Consider the following 7,541-nt stretch of genomic DNA (forward strand, 5'->3'; position numbering starts at 1 on the left):
GCCTATCATTCAGTCTCCTGCTATCTAGGGCATCTTGGCTATTTCAAATCATTGAGGTCATGTAGTATTTGTCCTTTAATGTCTGGGTTGCTTCACTCAACATAAGGTTCTCAAGATACATCCATGTATTCACATGTGTTTGTAGTGTGTTTGTTCTTACAGCCGAGTAGTATTCCATTGTGTGTATATACCACATTTTATTGATCCATTCATCTGTTGATGGGCATTTGCGTTGATTCCAACTTTTGGCAATAGTGAACAATGCTGCTATGAACATTGGTGTACATATATCGGTTTGCGTCCTTGTTTTCAGTTCTGCTGGGTATATACCCAGCAGTGGTATTGGTGGGTCATATGGCAAATCTATGGCTAATTTTTTGAGAAACCGCCATACTGTCCTCCAGAATGGTTGGATCCTTCTGCATTCCCACCAGCAGTGGATGAGTGTTCCCCTTTCTTCACATCCTCTCCAGCACTTGTATTCTTCTGTTTTTTTCATAGCTGCCAATCTTATGGGTGTAAGATGGTATCTCTTTGTGGTTTTGATTTGCATTTCCCTGATAGCTAGAGATTTGGAACATTTTTTCATGTGCTTTTTTGCCATTTGTATTTCTTCTTTGGAGAAGTGTCTGTTTAAGTCTTTTTCCCATTTTTTAAATGGGTTGTTTATCTTTTTATTTTCAAGATATAGGAGTTCTTTATATATGCAAGTTATAAGTTTCTTATCAGATATATGGTTGCCAAATATTTTCTCCCACTGTGTGGGCTCCCTTTTTACTTTCTTGACAAACTCCTTTGAGGTGCAAAAGGCTTTAATTTTGAGGAAGTCCCATTTATCTATTAGTTCTTTCACTGCTCATGCTTCTGGTGAGATATTCATAAATCCATTACCTATTACAAGGTCCTGTAGATGTTTCCCTACACTGCTTTCTAAGGTTTTTATGGTCTTGGCTCTTATATTTAGGTCTTTGATACATCTTGAGTTGATATTTGTATAAGGTGTGAGATGGTAATCCTCTTTCATTCTTCTACATATGGCTATCCAGTTCTCCAGACACCATTTGTTGAATAGGTCCCTCTCTCCCAGTTGAGAGGGTTTGGTGGCTTTATCAAATATTATGTGGCTATATATGTGAGGTTCTATATAAGAGCTTTCAATTCGATTCCATTGGTCTATGTGTCTCTCCTTATGCCAATACCATGCTGTTTTCACCACCGTAGCTTTGTAGTATTTTTGAAGTCAGGTAGTGTGATTCCTCCCATTTCATTTTTCTTTTTCAGTATGTCTTTGGCTATTCGGGGTCTCTTTCCTTTCCAAATAAATTTCATAGTTAGTTTTTCTAGTTCCTTAAAGAAGGCTGTGTTGATTTTTACTGGGATTGCATTGAATGTGTATATCAGTTTTGGTAGGATAGACATCTTAATAATGTTCAGTCTTCCTATCCATGAACAAGGACTAGTCTTCCATTTATTTAGGTCTTCTTTGATTTCCTTGAACAATCTTGTATAGTTCTCGTTGTATAAGTTCTTTACCTCTTTAGTTAAATTTATTCCTAAGTATTTGATTTTTTTATTTACTATTGTGAATGGTATTTGTTTCTTGATTTCCTCCTGATCTTGCTCATTATTGGTGTACAGAAATGCTACTGATTTTTGCGCATTGATCTTATACCCTGCAACTTTACTAAACTCATTTATGAGTTCTAGAATCTTCATTGTAGATCTCTCAGGGTTTTCTATGTATAGGATCATGTCATCTGCAAATAATGAAATTTTGACTTCTTCCTTTCCAATTTGAATGCCTTTTATTTCTGGTTCTTGCCTCAGTGCTCGTGCAAGTACTTCTAAGGCAATGTTAAATAGGAGCGGAGACAGTGGGCATCCTTGTATTGTTCCTGAGTTTAGAGGGAAGGAGTCTAGGATTTCTCCATTGTAAACAATATTGGCTTTAGGTTTTTCATATATACTCTTTATCATGTTCAAAAAATGTCCTTGTATTCCAATCGTTTGGAGTGTTTTTATCAAGAAAGGGTGCTGTATTTTGTCAAATGCTTTTTCTGCATCGATAGATATAATCATGTGATTTTTTTCCTTCAATCTGTTTATATGGTGTATTACATTGATTGGTTTTCTTATGTTGAACCATCCTTGCATACCTGGGATGAATCCCACTTGGTCGTGGTGTATAATTCATTTAATGTGTTGTTGAATACGATTAGCAAGTATTTTGTTAAGTATTTTTGCGTCTAGGTTCATTAGAGAAATTGGTCTGTAATTTTCCTTTCTTGTGATGTCTTTGTTTGGCTTTGGTACTAGGGTAATGTTGGCATCATAGAAGGAGTTGGGTAATGTTCTTTCTGTTTTGATTTTTTGGAATAGTTTCAGCAGGATTGGTGTCAGTTCTTTCTGGAATGTTTTGTAGAATTCAACAGTGAAGCCATCTGGCCCTGGGCTCTTCTTAGTTGGGAGATTTTTAATAACTGATTCTATCTCTCTGCTTGTGATTGGTTTGTTAAGATCATCAATTTCTTCTTTTTCAATATGGGCTGCTTATGTGTTTCTAGGAATTTGTCCATTTCCTCTAGATTGTCATTTTTGTTGGAATATAGTTTTTCAAAATATCCTCTTATGACAGTCTTTATTTCTGTGGGGTCAGTGGTGAAATCGCCTTTCTCATTTCTTATTTTGTGTATTTGAATCTTCTCTCTTTTTTTCCTTGTTAGTGTCACTAAAGGTTTGTCAATTTTGTTAATCTTCTCAAAAAACCAGCTCTTGGTCTTGTTTATCTGTTCAAGTGCTTTCTTATTTTCTATTTCATTTAGTTCTGCTCTTATCTTTGTTATTTCCTTCCTTCTTCTTCCTGTTGGGTTACTTTGTTGTTGTTTTTCTAATTCCTTCAAATGTGCAGTTAGTTCTTCAATTTTTGCTCTTTCTTCTTTTTTGGTATATGAATTTATGGCTATAAACTTCCCTCTCAGTACTGCTTTTGCTGCATCCCATAAATTTTGGTATGTTGTGTTATCATTATCATTTGTAGTCATTGATTTCTTTTGAGATTTCCTCTTTTACCCACTGTTTTTCTAAGAGTGTGCTGTTTAATTTCCAAATCGTGGTGTGAAATCTGGGCTTCTGTCCCTTGCAAATCTCCAGCTTGACTCCACTGTGATCAGATATAATGTTTTGTATGATTTCAATCTTTCTGAATTCGTTCAGCCTTTCTTTGTGGCCTAGCATATGATCTATCTTGGAGAATGATCCATGTGCGCTTGAGAAAAATGTATATCCTGCTGTGTTTGGGTGTAGCGATCTATATATGTCTATTAGATCCAGCTCCTCTAATATACTGTTCAGATGTTTTGTTTCTTTGGTGATTCTCTTTTGAGATGTTCTGTCCAGAGTTGATAGTGGTGTATTAAAATCCCCCACTATAATTGTAGATGTATCTATTGTTTCACTTAGTTTTTCCAGCGTTTGCCTGATGTATTTAGAGGCACCCTTGTTAGGGGCATAAATATTTATGATTGTTCGATCTTCTTGACAGATTTTCCCTTTCACTAAAATGTAGTATCCTTCTTTGTCTCTCACAATTGTTTCACATTTAAAGTCTATTTTGTCTGATATTAATATAGCTACTCCTGCCTTTTTTTGGTTATTGTTAGCTTGTATGATTGTTTTCCAGCCATTCACTTTCAAGCTCCATGCGTCTCTGGGTCTAAGATGTGTCTCTTGTAGACAGCATATGGATGGGTCATATTTCCTTATCCAATGTCCCAGTCTGAATCTTTTGATAGGTGAGTTTAATCCATTGACATTCAGTGTTATTACCATCAAGGAATTATTTGTGTTAGCCATATTTTGATTAGATTTGTGTTTGTCATATTTTGTTTGTATATATATTTTTTGTCTTTTTTGTTATTGTTGTTGGTCTTATACTCTCCTCCAACTCTGCCTTTCCTGTTTTTTCCTTTCTTCCTGCAGAACTCCCTTTAGAATTTCTTGAAGGGGAGGTTTCTTGTTGGTATACTCTTTCAGTTTCTGTTTGTCTGCGAATATTTTGAACTCTCCATCATGTTTGAATGCTAGTTTAGCAGGATAGAGTATTCTTGGTTGGAAATTTTTTTCCTTTAGTACCTTGACTATATCATACCACTGCCTTCTTGCCTCCATGGTTTCAGAAGAGAAATCAGCACTTATTCTAATTGAGCTTCCCTTGTATGTGATGGTTTTCTTTTCTCTTGCTGCTTTTAGGATTTTCTCTTTGTCTTGAGCATTGGATAATTTGACAAGTATATGTCTTGGGGTGGGCCTGTTGGGGTTTATGACTAGTGGAGTGCGCTGTGCTTCTTGGATATGTGTATCTGTCTCTTTCAGTAGATTTGGGAAGTTTTCAGCCATTATTTCCTGCAACACTCCTTCTGACCCCTTTCCCTTCTCTTCACCTTCTGGAATGCCTATAATACGTATCTTTGAGCATTTTGCATTGTCATTCAAGTCCCTGAGTCCTAGTTGGATTTTTTCTATCTTCTTATTGACCCCTTCTACTGTCTGTTTGATTTCTGATGTACTGTCTTCCACATCACTAATTCTCTGCTCTGTCTCTTCTAGTCTGCTGATATTTGCTGCAAGTGTATTTTTGATTTCTTGAACTGTGGTGTTCATTCCCATCATATCTGTTATGTTTTTGCATATGTCTGCAATTTCCCCTCCAAGTGATGTCTTCATGTTGTTAACCTCTTTCATTACTTCTTCAAATTTGTCGGTGATAAATGTTCTGAGATCTTTCATTGCTTGTGCCAAGTTTTGCTCCCCTTCGTGATTATTGGTTTCTTGATTGGATTCAGCCATGTTTTCCTGATTACTGGTTTGGTTTGTAGATTTTTGTTGCTTTCTGGTCATCTCTTTATCTTGATGGATTTAATCAGTTCCTTAGCTTCTTTGTCTGCTCTTGGAGGTTAATTAGCTGTTATTTTTGCATAGGTGTTATATCTTATCTTTGTCACTTTTTTCTTCTTATTCTAGTTTCTTGTTGTTGGTTAAGTTCACTTTAAAGGAAAGTATTAGTGTTGGGGAAAGGCAATTGTGTAAGCAAGGGAAAAGTGTAAAGTAGTATTGGTGATATATGTTAACAAAGCAAGAATATGAGATCTGGGAGGATGGAGGTTAGATTCATGTAAATTGTGTAGAGTTATAGCATTAGGTAGAGTACCTATTATGAGGTAGATGATTGAATATGGGAGGAATATGGTATGAGCTAAAAAGCTATTGATTTCGTGAGAGAGGGAAAGAGAAAAAAAGGTAATAGTTTCAAGAGTGGATAACAGACAGAAAACAAAACATAGGTATTAGAAATTAAGACTTAGACCCTTTCTGGATCGAAGAAAGGGAGGTGGGAGGTGGAATATAGGAGAGCCAGTAGATGGTGGCAGATATCAAGATGTAGGGGAAAGAGGATAGTGTAGGTAGCCTAAATCAGTTCACACAGAAATGAGGCAGTGGAGGATGAGAAAACCCCAGCGAATGTGAGGTGTTTCCTGCCGCACCTATTTTATAATTGAGTTAAAATAAACTAAGTAGAATATGAGGGACAAGAGGGAGAGAGACAACAGAAAAAAAGAAAGAAAAAAAAAGAAAGTTGGGGGAAGGGACGAGAGGAAGAAAGTAGAAGGGGATGGGCAAGGGGTGGGGAACAGGTAGGGGAAAGAAAAAAAACCAAACAAACAGATATGCATGACCCAGAATTAAAACACCCACTACACAGCACCTACCATGAAAAAAAGCCTTAAATAACTGAGTAAAAGAAAGACTTTGGGGGATACGCTGTGAGAGAAGACTAGGGGATAATGCGGTGTTAGCAATCAAGAAATTGAAAAAAGTAAAGAATAAGTCAAAATGAAAATAAAAACAAAACAAAATGAAACGATAAGGAAAGAACGCCAACGTTGAAGGCTAGGGCATTTAAGGACCTCAGATGGACCTCAGTGCGTGATGGATTCAGGGATGGAAATTCTGAGATATTGAGGTCTCAAGAGATGTGAGTCTCTGTGGTGTGGGCCACCAGATTTTAGAGAATTCAGACCTGGCAACCTCCAATCTGGTCTACAGGAAGCCTTGGAGCCCCGCAGTGTAACACAGCCCTCAGGGATCCCCACAGCTGGGTGCCAGCCTTAAGGTGGAAGTCAGATCCACAAACTCTATATTATGACTGAACCCTGCAATTCATTTACTTAGCTGGGCTCATTAGTATATCTCACTTCAGCTTTTGGACAGCTCCCGTCCTGTGATTCCAAACCTCTGCCACTAGAGGGCGCCTCTACACCGCAGCCACTTTGCTAGTACAGATCTGAAGCTCCGCCTGTGACGCCGAAAACAGATTCAAAAATCGGAATTCCCAGGCTTTGCAAAATATTCCCTAATCGGCTTCCAGACGTGTCCCCCTCCCTTGCCGCAGCCTAAAACACCTTTCCGATTACGTCTCTTTATTGCCTACAGCCTATTTGGGTCAGAGACCGGCTGCCGGGCTTTTGGGGGCGGGCTTCAGGCGGAAGCGCTATTGTTTATGTTTGCAATCACAAGTTTCTCCCGCTTCACAACAAAACACCGTCTATCTTCCCAAATTGCTCTGCAAAGGCGACCCGTCGCATCAACCCGCCCACAGCTCGCTCAGAACTCGCGAACTCCTTAATAGCTCAGAGTCTTCTAAAAGCGGTGCCGCTGGGCTGGACCGCGGTTCCCCCCACCCCCAATAGGGAGGAGCCCGCGCGGGTCTCACCCACAGGCAATAGAACCCAAATTATATCTACTAGACCAATCCTCTCTGTTACCTTTCCACCCAATCGATGTCCAGGCACTTCTCAAAATAGTTGTTTCTTGAGATGCAGTCTATTCCTGGTGAAGATACTGAGAACACTGGTGAAAGGAAACGTAAAGTTTAGAATATTCCATAAACATAGTTGAGAGGGTTTGAGAGGATTGACTACAATTTTGAAAGAATGTCTACTGTGGGTAAAATGATAATAAACAGCATCATGTGGTACAGAGAAATCTTTCCTGAAAAGAATAGATTAATGTGGAAAACTTCATTATTTTCCTATTTTAAGAAATTGCCACAGAGACCCAAACCTTCCTCAACTACCATCTTAATTAGTCAGTCAGCAGCCATCAACATTGAGGCAATATCATCAACCAGGAAAAAAACTCACCCACTGAAAGCTTAGTTAGCATTTTTTAGCAATAAAGTATTTTTAATGAATGTTTGTGCATTGTTTATTTTTGTTCAACAAGGCGATATTGCACACTTAGTAGACTAGTATAAACATTACTTTTATATACATTGGGAAACTAGAAAATTTGGATGACTTGCTTTATTGTGATATTTGCTTTATCTTGGTGGCTGGAACAAAACCTGAAATATCTCTAAAGTATGCCTATATTTCTTCTAACACACACATACACTTGTTTCAGATCATTCAGCAAATATGGAGTAAAATTTGACCTTGACTTTAAGTCTCTTTTGATTTAAAAGTCTTTCTTCATAAGCAGCT

Source organism: Dasypus novemcinctus (genome assembly GCF_030445035.2).
Source record: "Dasypus novemcinctus isolate mDasNov1 chromosome Y unlocalized genomic scaffold, mDasNov1.1.hap2 SUPER_Y_unloc_2, whole genome shotgun sequence".
Taxonomy (NCBI): Eukaryota; Metazoa; Chordata; class Mammalia; order Cingulata; family Dasypodidae; genus Dasypus; species Dasypus novemcinctus.